The following is a 13,053-nucleotide window of genomic DNA, read 5'->3' as shown; positions in this document are numbered from 1 at the left end:
GATACAGTGCAAGAAACCGACCTGAAATTGACCACAAATGACGTGGTTAGTAACAGGCAGTACAGCGCGGGAACGGTGACTGGCGCACCAGCCTTTGAACCTGTGTGCAGAATATGCAAAATACAGCAACTAGTTTGGGCAGATCCAACCTCACCTGTCGGCCTGGGTTTTGAGTCTCGAGGACTTTCTATTTCATGTGTAATTGGACCAAAGGGACGCGAAGCACCATCAGCTCTTGGGCTCCCCTGCATGCAGAACAACGTTAAGCCTTGAGGAAAGTCCAGGATTTTTTTTTGGGACACATTCGTTTGAGATACAATATCCGTTTTTTTTAAGTGCATGAAGGAATCAAGTGCCGATCTGCAGCGTGAGGTGAGGATCACTTTGATTAGTTACAAAGAATATGGTGATTGCGGCTCAATGGATTTTTAAAATATACGTTTTTGGACTTGAAAATGAATCTGATTGCATTAACTTGCACACACATATTGCTTCGTGTTTTTGCAGTCAAAAGCAAACAATATGCAAAGGAGACAGTTTTTTTTGTTGCTACGTGTGATCTTTTGAAGTCGTATCTAGTGCTAGATAGACGATCATATTTGTGTAGGTCTTTAACTATTTAGAGTTGATTTTTTGGGGGTGCGGCGGCGCTCACTGCAGCACCTGTGGGACTTGAACCGATGTACCAGTCAATGCGTTTTAGGATTAAAAAAGACAAAAAACAGAACATGCTGCAAATGCACAGCAGATTTTTCAGCATCCGTAAGGAGAAAACATAAGTTCATGTTTCAGGTGTAGTAGATTACACTGACATTTTTGGTGATCGGTCTGGGAGGATATTTGTTGCTATTTGCAAAAAGCTCGAGTCCTTGGCCCTGAATTTCACCAACAGTCCTAATGCCCCAACTTGTCCACTTTGAAACTCAGAAGTGGAATAAATACAAGATTAACCAGCTTCAAGTTTGACAGTGGAAGGATTTCCCCGCCAAGTAAGGGCAATTAGGGTGGCCTTGCCAGCGACGCCCACATCCCATGAATGAATAAAAAATAGACAATGTCTAAATTCCTCCATCTCCCAGCCCCCTTTTTAAAAAAAAAACTTCCTCAAAACCCATCTCTTTGACCCAGCCTTCAGGTACCCAAGTGAAGTTTTCTTTCGTTTGACATCCTTTTCTTAGTTTTGGATTGCCTTATGTTTAAGGTGCTCTGTAAATGCTTGGTGGCAGTGTTGGCTATTTAGATCCTAGCTAGAAAAGGTTATGTTTCAATTAACACTTATGAAAAGTTAATCATGGAATATGGAAATTGATGTACCTGAGGTGCTGCAATCATGGAAATATGGTGGGAAGAATGACAACTAATAGAAGGTGGATAGTTGGCAAAAGTTTTGAATTAGGGTGATAAGAAGAAACTGTAAAGAATCTTGAATCTTTCTTCTGGAGATTATTGAGTTGGATTGGATCTGTGATAAAGCAAATTGCACATGGTGGTCCAAGGAGACCATAAGAAATAAAAGCAGGAGCAGGCCATCCGGCCCCTCGAGCCTGCTCCACTATTCAACAAGATCATGGCTGATCTTCTATCTCAGCACCAATTTCCTGCACCATCCCCATATCCCTTGATGCCCTTAATATATCTATCTATCTCTGTTTTGAATGTACTCAATGACTGAGCCTCCACAGCACTCTGGGGTAGAAAATTCCAACGATTCACCACCCTCTGAGTGAAGAAATTTCTCCTCATCTCAGTCCTAAATGGCCTATCCCTTATTCTGAGACTGTGACCCCTGGTTCTAGACTCCCCAGCCAGGGGAAACACCCTCCTTGCATATACCCTGTAAGAATTTTGTATGATTCAATGAGATCCCCTCTCATTCTTCTAAACTCTAGAGAATACAGGCCTAGTATACTCAATCTCTCCTCATACGACAATCCCGCCATCCCAGGAATCAGTCTGGTGAACCTTCGTTGCACTCCCTCTATGGCAAGTATATCCTTTCTTAGGTAAAGAGATCAAAATTGTACACAATACATGAGGTACATTCCCACCAAGGCCCTATATAATTTTAGTAAGACATCTTTACTCCTGTACTCAAATCCTCTTGTAATAAAGACCAACGTACCACTTGCCTTCCAAATTGCTTGCTGCACCTGCATGAGGGAATGATGAATTGCATGGTATTTTCTTGCTTCATGCTTGGGGTATATTGAACATTCAAGTTTACATCTGTAGTGCACAAATAAGAAAAAGAAAGCACTTGCATTTATATATACCTTTCATTGCTTCGGGACATCACAAAGTGCTTCATTGCCAATGAAGTACAATTGAAGTGTAGTCACTGTTGTAATGTAGGTAAATGTGGTAGCCAATTTTTGCACAGCAAGGTCCCACAAATAGCAATGTGATAAGTGATCAGATGGACCGTTTTACTGGTGTTGGTTGAGAGATAAATGTTGGCCAAGATGTTGGGAGAACTCCCTTGCTCTTCGAATAGTGCCATGGGATCTTCTAAGTCCACCTGAGAGGACAGAAGGGGCCTTGATTTAACATCTGATCCAAAAGATACACCTCTGACATTGCAGCACTCCCTCAGTACTGCTATGGAGTGTCAGCCTAGATTACGTGCTCAAGTTGTGGAGCGGGGCTTGAACCTCTGACCTTCTGGGAGGTGAGTGCTACTAGTGAGTCAAGGCTGATCAGTAAGGACCATGCACGCACCTGATGTGAGAGCATCCTTAATACTGCATTATGCTAGCTGTTCAAAATGTAGCATTAAAACAATTTTTGTATTTGGATCAAGTGCATTTGAAAGGGACTCTTTGAGGGGCTAAGTGGCGCTTCTGGGTTTGAATCCAGCACAGATGAATGAGAGCTGCTTCTTTCCCTGCTACCTGCAAAATTTCAAGGCAGAATGAGTTTGGGCAATCACAGCATAATTCCTACTGCATGCAGTCCTACAACACAAAATGGTGCAGAAATTGGCACAAAATAACAATTTCAGAGACAGAAATTAAGAATTAGTTGGTGTAGAAAATGGGAAATCTCCCACTGATGTAGTCAGATGTGGTTGTCTCAAGATGAGGTTTAGGCATAATATTGGTATCCAGCTTTGCTTTACCCGACGTGGGAGTGTTGGATGTTGACATTGGTATCAAAAGTGGAAGATTGCCCATTTTACAGTGCCAAACTTCCCCTGACAAGCACATTCACTAAAATATGTTTTTTAAATGTTGATGGATAAATTGGGAAAAATTGAGTGAATACATTCTTATTTTTCCTCCAATAAATAGATCCCAGTGTTGAAGCATAATTTTCTGTTTCTGTCACCTGAACATACACAAGCTTCATAGTGTCTAAATGGTGTGCAACATGAATCTGAATGCTGGGATTTCATAAGTGTGAAAAGTAAAAAATTGACTGGTGTCCATTCATTATTAATTCAGGCAATTAGCCAGACAATAAGATAGACATTCAGGTATGTAGCAGAATGTAGTTATTGAACACTTGCTCAAAGGACATATGCTGGAAATACTAATTTTGTCTGAGAGGTCTATAAATAGTTTGTGTCGTGTTATTTTCCCCTGCAGTGCAACAGATGAGAGTCCCATCAGGAGTAAGTGATTTGCTTGCAAATGGGAACCAAGACAGTCTGAGAATTCTGACAACTTGCACCTCAACTGGCTGTAATTTTTAATAGAAATAATCTTGGGTATGTTGTCCTTGATAAGCCGTTCCCAGGTCATTCACTTGTAGCTGAGAGATCAGGATAAATGACCTAATCTAAGGGCAATGTTGCTAGCATGTATTTGAAAGCAATTAAGCAACAACCCCCTTATCTGATTTTGACCCTCCTGGCATCTTTCTATAGCAGTACAATTGTTTTTGGGTAACTCAGGGGATTGGGCAGAGGGCATTGGGTCTTTGTCCATTATCCTGTGAGATCACACTTTAGTGCTACAGCATGTGGTATCTGTACAGAGTACAACCATGGCATTTGATTTTGCAATGGACACAGGGATCAAGTGGTTGGTGATTCATCTGACTGCCCGTTTGTGGCAGCTACCTTGGCTCCATTCTCTGGAACCCATTTCCTATTCCCCTTTGTCTCGCCACTTCTCTCTCTTTAGGAACGTTTTCAAACCCTTCTTCCCGATCAAACCCACTTTCTCAATTTTTAATATATATTTGTTTTTGTGATATGGGTGATGTTGGCAATATTGCTTATTCCTAGTTGTGCTGAAAAGGTGGTGGTGAACCTTCCCTTGCATCACCGCAATTCTTGTGGTGATGATGTTTCCCACAATGGTGACAAGTAGGGAATTCCAGGACAATAATGACCCAGTGATGATGAAGGAACAGCATTATTATATGTCCAAGTCAGGGTGTTGTGTGGCTTTGAGGGAAGCCTGGAAGCAATGGTGTTCCCATAACATTGCTGCTCTTGTCCTTCTTAGTGGTAGAGGTCCAGGGGAGGGAGGTGCTGTCAAAGTAACCTTGGTGTGGTGCATCCCGTAAATCGTACATACTGCAGCCCCAGTGTGCTAGTAATGGAGGGTGTGGATCTTGATTCCGGTGGCAAGGGCGCGAGTCTAGCGAACTGCTCTGTTCTGGTTATTGCCAATCTTCTAGGATGTTTTGGCTCCCTAGATCAATGCCGTGATGACGATTGGGCTGAGTTGTTCTGGAGGTATCTGAACTGAGTGAGTACTCCATCATACTCGTGACTTGAGCCTGTAGATGGTGGAGAGGCTTTGAGGGGTCAGAAGGTGAGTATGCAGCCCCTGCCCTGCTGTTGTAGCCACAGTATTGACATGGACTATCCAGTTAATCCTCTGGTCGGTAGTGACCCCGGCATCTTGATGGCGGATGATTTGGCAATGTTATTTGGTGCCATTGAAGGTTGGGGTAGATGGCTGGGATTTCCCTTGCTCAAGATGATCATTACCTGGCACTTGTGTGGCATGAATGTTACCTGCCACTTGTCAGCCTAAGCCTAGATGTTGTCCAGATCCTGCTGTAGGCTGGCATGGGCTGCTGTATTAATGGAGGAGTTGTAACACTGTGGAGTTGTTAGCAAACAGCCCACTTCTGACTTTGGAGGGAAGATCATTGATGAAGCAGCTGAAGATGGTTGGGCCAAGAATTCTTTCTGGGGATTCTAGGGCTGTGATGATTGACCACTGACACGCTCAGCCATCTTACTGTGTCAGGTATGATTCCAACCACAAGATTGTTTTCCCTTTGACCCCATTTACCTTGGTTTTCTTTGGGCTACTTGCTGTCATACTCATTCAAATGCTGCCCTGGTGTCAAGGGTAGCTACTCTTGCCTCTCTGGAATTCAGCTCTTGCTTCCATGACTGGATCAATTTTGTGATGAGGGCTGGAGCTGAGTAATTCTGATGGAACCCAAACTGAGTGTTGGTGAGCAGGTTATTGGTAATTATGTGTCACTTGATGGCACTATTGATTACTCCTTACATTACTTTGCTAATGATTGGGAGAAGGCTCATAGGCTGATAATCGGCCGGGTTAGATTTATCCTGTTTTTAGTGGATAGGATGTACGTGGGCAATCTTCCATATTGCTGGGTAGGTCCCAGTGTCATAGCTGCAGTGGAACAGCTTGGCTAGGGAAGCAATTAGCTCTGGTGCATAGATCTTCAGCACTATAACCAAGATGCTGTCGGGGCTTACAAGCTATTGCTGTCCAGTGCACTCAGCTGCTTCTTAGCGTCGTGTTCCTTAATGTCAAATTGGTTGGACATTGCCATCTATGATGGTGGGAGATGTCTGGAGGAGGCCCAGTAAGATCATCCACTTGGCCTTTTCGGCAAACACTTCAGCCTTGTTGCTTGTACTCGTGATGGGCTTCACTGTGGATGAGTGTGGAGATGTTTGTGGAGCTTCTTGCACAGCTGACAATTCACCATTCTTGACTGGATGGGCTAGTAATTGGCATTCACTCTGATCTGTTAGTTGTGGCACTGCTTGGCTCTGTCTTTAGCCTGCTGCTTTTGGTGTTTAGCATGTAGGTAGCCATGTATAGTAGTTTCACTAAGTTGGTACTTTATTCTAAGGTGTGCTTGGTGCTGCTCATGACATCCCCTTCTACACTCTGCATTGAACCAGAGATAGCCTCCAGCTCCTTCTAATTTGTTCCTCCAAGACTCTGTGTTCAATTCCTTGTCGATTTCTACTTGAGAAGCACCTTGGAATTTAAAAAAAAATTTAAAAGCACTATATAAGTGCACGTTGTTGTTGTAAAGCCAACCCTATTCAGCAGGATTCTGTTATAGTTAACCCTTGTTAAACAATAGTCAGATCTTCGGGTTTTACCATTAACTGTTTCTTGTCAATTCTATTACAGCAGATGTTTGTTCAAGCAATGAAGTTTAGCTGCTGGTTAATGATTAGACATTTGACAAGTAGTTCCCGATTAAAAGGAATCACAACTGTTACCAAGTACTATACTTGATCGCTCAACCTCTAAGTATCCAGGCCATTTACGCTGAGGTATTCCTTCTATTCTATCAGCATTCAGAATGTAATAGCCACATTCAGGGTTTCTGTCATTTGACGAATAAATCTTGTTTGCAAGCACAATTGTATGTTTTATTTTTCATTGAGAGTAAAATGAAAGACTTGCTGTAATTGGCACTGGTACTAATGTATTGATGGCTTGATGTCAACATGCCTGGCAACTGTTGAGTGATTGGAAGAAAGAAAGAACTCGTGTTTATGTAGCAGTTTATCATATCCTTAGGCCATCATAGAATCATAGAATCTTACAACACAGAAGGAGGCCATTTGGCTCTTTGTGCCTGTGCCTCAACATATTCAACATCCAATGCATTACTTTTGAAGTGTGGTCAATATTGCTATATAGACAATAGCCAATTTGTGCACAGCAAGATCCTGTAAACAGCAAATGAGCTGAATAAACCAGATATTATGATTTTGGTACTGTTGGCCAGGACACCAGGAGAACTCCATTCCTCTTCAAACAGTGCTTTTGATTTACGAATAATCAAAAGCACTGGTGGGGGGTTTTGGTCATCAGGGGCTCAGTCATGGGGCAGCCGGAGATCGTGGGAGGTGGCCGGAGATCGTTGGCGGGGCGGGGGGATCAGAGATCGTTGGGGGGGGGCGGGGGGGGGGTTGACCGATCGCATGTGTCAGATCGTGGCAGGTAGGCTTGTTGGGCCTGAAGGAAGCACTCCTGTTGATCCGGGCCTTCTCGCCTCCTCTTAGGTGGTGGGAATCCCGGCCCCCAGGAGTTAAAAATAAGAAACCTATTAAAATGGAGGCCCGCAGCCGCCTTAAAAGCTTTTACTGACCGACCCACCTCCTGGGAGCAGGTTGGTCGCCTGCCTCTCGACCCGCCTCCGTTAAAACTGGAAGTGGGCGGGTTGGGGTCGGGTTTTACTTTTTTACAATTTTTACCTTCCACCCGCCCCCAACCCATCTGTCCACGTGGTTAAAATTTATCCCCGCATCTCTGACGACGCAGCACACCCTCCGTACTATATTCAAGAGCGAGTCTTGGTCACATGCTCAAATCTGAGAATGTGAGCGTGCCACCAACTGAACCAAGCTGACACTTGGGCTCTTTTACAAATGTGAATCTAATGCTTTTAGGTTGCCACTGCTGTTTCCTGCTGGCATTCTTACTCTTTTTTTTCAGGACTAGTGGACTTCTCTACAGATGATTTCTAAGCCACTTTGGCTTGAAGAAGGCATGCTTAACATGAAATTAAGGTTGTTAACCTTTGTCAACAGGAGTAGAATAGGGCAAGTGAAGGAGTGAGACCATGGCTTGAGTTCTGATGATGACAATTGTTGAACATCTTAAAACAATCTACCGTAAACTGGAAAAATGGATTTCTTTTGTTTCGAAAACTTTTGATATCTGGTTTGCATTTTAGAAATTTCCAGACACCACTCAAAAACTGGGCTGTCCGGTCTGAAGCCAGACATATTGTCATCGCACCTGAGTCAGCGATGAATGTTGGTGGATTAGAGAATAGAGTAACAATAGCCAGGCAAGCCAGAGGCATAATGAGGTTCTTAGTTGGAAATTATTATTATGAGAATAAACCTGTGGGCAAAAGTACTTTTCCCAAAAGGAGGGAATGTGAAATAAAAAAAGAGGTTTAAAGGCAGTCAACATGAAACTTCTTTTGGAATATCAGAAAATAGACAGAATCTTTCACCTAAAATTTCAAGCTTGGGAGAAAATTGCATCTTTGTTGAAAATATAGCTTTAGGCCCTGTCTTAATTACTATGTCGTCTCAATGAAGAGAAAAATGCTTTACATTATTCACCGCTTAATGAAAATTATCTTTGAACCCACCCAGTGTCATTTTCTTAACTTGAATATTGACCTTAACCAGAGATTCTAAAAGGGGACTAAATCTATCCTTTCATTATGGAGGTGGAGCCAGCCATTGGTAGGAGAGAGCAACAGTAGGTGGCAGAGGAACAGATGCCTCAAGAATGCCTATACCTGTGGGTGAATAATGCAGGGTAGATCAATAAGAATGGATAACTGTGCAAGTGGGGTTTTGTTCACCTGAAGTGGTGAATATGACGTCAAAGTAACTGCACACGTGGAGTTAGTGCAAAGTCACAGTATGACTTTTGCTGGTCTGGCTTGGACCTTCCCTGATGTCCAGGGAAGATCAGGAACAGACCAGCAACTGATGGAACTATGGAATACTATAGGATCTACTCTAAGTAGCTGGATACACTGTGTCACTGATGTAAATGTTTAATTACCAATGGAAGCTTTAAGTTAAAGCATCCCTCCTACACCACATGCCCCTCTCTTCACTGGTTTACTAACACTACTTTAGTGCAATCAGGATGTAATTGATCTGTCTGGAATTGTTTACATTTTGATGCTGATATTTGGATATTGTTCATTTTAATCATGCAGGACACAGGGCTGCATACGATCCAGCATTTCATAATTTATTATTGCATCAGTAGTGATCGTGTGGATTTAGTTATAATCCGGATGAATCCAGAAATAAAATAAGCTTTCTTTTTCTACCTTTGGCAATTGAAGATAAAAAAACAGATAATCTTAGAAATAAAATTATTTTATTTGCGGCATTGAAGTAAGGGATCACTGGAGAAATAGCCTGGCTTTCTAAAGACAACTGTCTGATAAGAATGTAGAAGTGTTAAATGAGGGTAGGTTAATTCAGCCTTTAATCAATTTCTCTCTCTCTCTTCCCTACCCCCTCCCCACCACACTCAGGCACACAAACCATAAGCAGTTTGCTCTATTTGGACTCTGCAGAACCCACTCAAACTCTAGCAGAGCAGATTCAACTGATTAGCCTTGGGAGTTTAACTTAATATTTCTAGTGCGGCAGCAAGGGCTGTACTATTTATAATAACCAAGCCACTGGCAAGTGACAATCTGAATGTGTTTTGTGAATGTTTTGCTATTTAATTGTGTACACATTTACATGTATGAGTTAAGAATAGTTCTGGGTGTCAGGGACACTGAGTGACCTAGTAAAACACACAGCATTATTCTTTGACCTCTGGGATCCAGGGCTGAATTTGGCCCAGATTGGCAGGCTGGCTTTACAGGGAATGAAATCAGGCAATCTTCAACCAGTTCCTGGTGGCCATGGATTCACAGCAGGAAACTATAGTTTAGCCTTAATTTGAGTGTCTCATTTGGGGAAATCACAAAGGCAGCTAGTGTGAGGAATTAAAATATTCACACTGGTGATCTAGTGATGCTTGTCTACCATTGGGGCTAAGGGTACATTTTTAAGACACATTGGGAGGATATTTTATTCTGCACCTAACTCATGCCATACCTAACTTAGGAATGCTGTCACAGAGAGGGGTGGCGAGGTGGGTGGGAAGTGTCTATTCCTTATTAGAACTGATGTCTCTTATCATTAAGAGCACACCATTCACCAAAGGAAACAAAAATACTATATTGTGCCTGACATCTGCCCAAGTTGTAAATTATGTTTCTGATCTGAGATCATTTTAGGGTTGGGAACCCTGATTTTTCTGGGTTCAGGCTGACTTCTGCTTACAGCCGGATATGTACGGAAGATGTCAATGGGTAGATTTCTTTTAAGCTTACTGCAGTTTTACAACCGGGTGACTTTAGTGTCTCATTGTTGCCTAGCACAGCTGTGTTAATATGCTTTATATTTGCCCAGTGCTGTTTAAAGAGCTTTGATTATGACCTCTGTAAAATTGAGGGCATCGAGTGAAATATATATCACAGTATCATGACCTTTTGTAATGTTTAACTTCCACGGTAATGTGAATTTAAGTTTAACTGTCTTTTCCAGTGACTATTTTTCAAACTCAAGCATTCCTGTGGATATACTAGTATGAATGATTATTCAAGACAGTTGCCCGTTGCTGATTGTTTCAATTCGCACCGATAATTCACCTTTTCAAAACATATAGACCTACTGTTAAAAAGAAAGAAAGACTTGTTTTTATATAGCACCTTTCACAACCTCCGGACATCCCAACGTGCACTACAGCCAATCACAGTTGTAATGTAGGAAACGCGGCAGCCAATTTGCGCACAGCAAGGTCCCACAAACAGCAATGAGCTAATGACCAGATAATCTGTTTTAGTGATGTTGGTTGACGGATAAATATTGACTGGCGAAAATGCCCTTTTTCTTCTTCGAAATAGAGCTATTGGATCTTTTACGTCCACCGGAGAGGGCAAACGAGGCCTCTGTTTGACGTCTCATCTGAAGGACGGCACTTCCGATAGTGCAGCACTCCCTCGATACTACACTGGAGTGTTAGAGACTCGAGCAGAAAATCTAGGCTGTTAACAAAAGACTAGATGACCAGTTGGCAGGTAAAAGTAACATGAAAAGAAGATTTTGAGGCTCCCTGCCAGGTGGGAATAGTGTGCTAGTGGCCCAAAAATCATGAGCTGAAACTATCGCTCCATTTCTGCCCCTGATCTGGCCTCCTGCATTTTGGTTGGAGCGTTCACACGGGAGGCTTAGGTGCCTGCCTGTTTCAGGCAGGAGACTACTTGTAACATGCTAATCGGGGTCCTAGGATGTACTTAGGACCCAATGCATTATGAAGTACCAACGGGTGGAGCATGCGCTGCACACGCTCGGCTTAACACTTCCAGATGTTAAGCAGCCCAACCAGCGGTCCTTACAGGGACTGCTGCAGGTCACTCAGAAAAACATAAGTTTCTGGGATTTTTTTTGTGGGCGCCGGAGGAGTATGAATGTTCCTCCTGGTCTCACAAAAGACTTCTGGCCTCCTGCCCCGTGACTGCCTCCCTCCCCTTTCAGCCCCTACATCCAGCTCAGTTCTGCATTGGAACCTTCGGATTTGTGAGCGCTGGTTCTATACCAGACCGTTTGCAAACTTGGCATCCTATTTGACCCTGAGATGAGCTTTCGACCACATATCTGCTCTATCACCAAGACCGCCTACTTCCACCTCCGTAACATCGCCAGTCTCTGCCCTGTCTCAGCCTATCTGCTGCTGAAACCCTCATCCATGCCTTTGTTACCTCTAGACTCGATCATTCCAGTGCTCTCCTGGCCGGCCTCCCATCTTCCACCCTCCATAAACTTGTGCTCATCCAAAACTCTGCTGCCTGTTTCCTAACTTGCACCAAGTCCCGTTCACCCATTACCCCTGTGCTCGCAGACTTACATTGGCTTCCAGTCTGGGAACGCCTCTTTTTAAAAATTCTCTTCCTTGTTTTCAAATCTCTCCATGGCCTTGCCCCTCCCTATCTCTATAACCTCCTCCAGCCCTACAACCCTCTGAGATCTCTGCTCTCCTCCAATTTTTGCCTCTTGAGGGTCGATGAGGGCAATGTGGTTGATCATGTGTATATAGACTTTCAAAAGGCATTTGATAAAGTGCCATAATAGACTTGTCATCAAGATTGAAGCCCATGGAATAAAGAGGGCAGTAGCAGCATGGATACAAAATTGGCTAAGTAACAGGAAGCAGAGTGTAGTGGTGAGCGGTTGTTTTTCGGACTGGAGGGAGGTGTATTGTGGTGTTCCCCAGGGATCGGTACTAGGACCACTGCTTTTCTAGATATATATTAATGACTTGGACTTGGGTTTACAAGGCACAATTTCCAAATTTGCAGATGACACAAAATTTGGAAGTGTAGTGAACAGTGAGGAAGATAGTGGAAGACTTCAAGAGGATATTGACAGGCTGGTGGAATGGGCAGACACTTGGCAGATGAAATTTAACCCAGAAAAATGTGAAGTGATACATTTCGGTAGGAAAAATGAGGAGAGGCAATATAAACTAGAGGGCACAATTCTAAGAGGTACAGGAGCAGAGAGATCTGGGGGTATATGTGCAGATTGTTCAAAGTGGCAGGGCAGGTTGAGAAAGCAGTTAAAAAAGCATATGGGATCCTGGGCTTTATAAATAGAGGCATAGAGCACAAAAGCAAGGAAGTCATGATGAACCTTTATAAAACACTGGAGTATTGTGTCCAGTTCTGGGCACTGCACTTTAGGAAAGATGTAACGGCCTTAGAGAGGGTGCAGAAAAAATTTACTAGAACGATTCCAGGGATGAGGGACTTTAGTTACGTGGATCGACTGGAGAAGCTGGAGTTGTTCTCCTTGGAACAGAGAAGGTTGCGAGGAGATTTGATAGAGGTTTTCAAAATCATGAAGGGTCTAGACAGAGAGAAACTGTCCCTATTGGCGGAAGGATCAAGGACTGGAGGACATAGGTTTCAGGTGATTGGCAGAGAGTGGTTAGATCTGGAAAGCACTGTTTGGGGGGTGAGCGGGTGCGGTGGTGGTGCAGGCAGATTCAATCATGGCTTTCAAAAGGGAACTGGATAAGCATTTGAAAGGAAAAAAATTGCAGGGCTACGGAGATAGGGCGGGGGAATTGGACTAGCTGGATTGCTCTTGCATAGAGCCGGCACGGATTCGATGAGCCGAATGGCCTCTGTCTGTGCTTTAACCTTTCTATGATTCGATCCCTGATTTTGATTGCCGCAGCATTGGCAGCTGTGCCTTCAGCT

The 13,053-nt window shown here is 43.3% G+C and overlaps 1 protein-coding gene across 1 annotated transcript in view; it reads left to right on the top strand.

The window, feature by feature from the left end:
* Window positions 1-60: 60 nt before the first annotated feature.
* The window catches only part of lypd6b (LY6/PLAUR domain containing 6B), a 167,483-nt gene continuing 154,490 nt past the window's right edge, over window positions 61-13,053 (top strand). The window contains exon 1 of the mRNA XM_067986761.1: window positions 61-372. The gene's annotated coding sequence lies outside the window, so the exon portion shown is untranslated. The remainder of the gene's footprint in view (window positions 373-13,053) is intronic.

The sequence above is a fragment of the Heptranchias perlo genome, chromosome 7, assembly GCF_035084215.1.
Source record: "Heptranchias perlo isolate sHepPer1 chromosome 7, sHepPer1.hap1, whole genome shotgun sequence".
NCBI classification, from domain to species: Eukaryota; Metazoa; Chordata; class Chondrichthyes; order Hexanchiformes; family Hexanchidae; genus Heptranchias; species Heptranchias perlo.
Note: the sequence above shows the minus strand (reverse complement) of the source record. Positions and strands in the feature narration are given on the sequence as shown.